The sequence below is a fragment of the Astatotilapia calliptera genome, chromosome 10 (genome assembly GCF_964374335.1).
Source record: "Astatotilapia calliptera chromosome 10, fAstCal68.1, whole genome shotgun sequence".
In the NCBI taxonomy this organism is placed as follows: Eukaryota; Metazoa; Chordata; class Actinopteri; order Cichliformes; family Cichlidae; genus Astatotilapia; species Astatotilapia calliptera.
This window is the reverse complement of record NC_137431.1, coordinates 31703763-31704776: the sequence shown is the minus strand read 5'-3', so window position 1 is coordinate 31704776 and position 1014 is coordinate 31703763. Positions and strand designations below refer to the sequence as shown.

At 46.6% G+C, this 1014-nt stretch overlaps 1 long non-coding RNA gene across 1 annotated transcript; it reads left to right on the top strand.

Annotated features, from left to right (window-relative positions):
- On the top strand, positions 1–696 carry LOC145431470 (uncharacterized). The gene is made up of 2 exons (XR_013911784.1): positions 1–428; positions 514–696. It is a non-coding gene; the product is annotated as an uncharacterized LOC145431470 (long non-coding RNA).
- Positions 697–1014: the final 318 nt, after the last annotated feature.

Sequence of the window (1014 nt, the reverse complement as noted above, 5' to 3'; positions counted from 1 at the left end):
GTCCGGGTGTGTGCCAGTGTGTCTCCCTCCGAGCCGGCGTCTCCACCCCGGGGAGGGGCCTCAGTGTTTTTGCTGATCGCTTACACCTGTGGGTAATTTAGCCGGGGACTCTTAAGGCCAGCGTACTCAATCTCTCTTCGCCAGATTCTCTGCTAACATCAGTCAGTGCAGGCCACCACCATCATTCCCTATGTATTTTGTGAATCACCTTGCCTCACTGTATGTTTGTTTTTTGTGCGCCTCTCTCTCAGCTACACCCAACTGTCAACCCCTGTCGAAGAGCACCTATTTGGATGCTGGACCATCTGGCAGTCCCACAGGCTACACCCGAATTACCTACCTGCCTCTCTGCCTCCACGCCAGGAGTTTTTTGGATTTCACACCCGGACTACTCACCCCTCTACGTCATCTTCGACCTCCTTTGGCAAGTACGCAGTACGAAGAAGGATTCTGAACCAGCAACATATTCATATGTCTCCTTATCCGTATCTGAACATCTGCACTCTGTTACAGTGACCCCGACCTTTTCCTGGATCGAATGTGACTTGCTTTCCAGTCCAATCCCCGGAATAGCTGTCCTCTCTGACCCGGACCAGATCATTACTTAGTTTCAGTGGTGGAACGTCGTACTTGTCCACTCTCACCTTTTTGTTTATGAATATTTTTGGAAACATTAAACATTATTTTTAAAATCTACTTACGAGCTGTTCGGCGTCCTGCGTTTGAGTCCTGTCACTCGTCCAAAACGGTCTCGGCCGTAACAACATCCAGATGAACAGAATCAGTCTTTTAGGATTTATTTACCTGGATGACTGAGCATGCATCAAGACATTAGGAAGCTCAGCTCCTCCTGAGCAAAAAGGTGATTGCGCTCAAGTATGGTTCCATGTATCATGACAGTGTTCCAAGTTCCATTTGATACTTTTCCTGTCCTATCATGAATAAAATATAGGTTTATGAGATCTGGAAGTCATTATATTCTGTTTTCATCTATTAATTTTAAGCAGTGTGCCA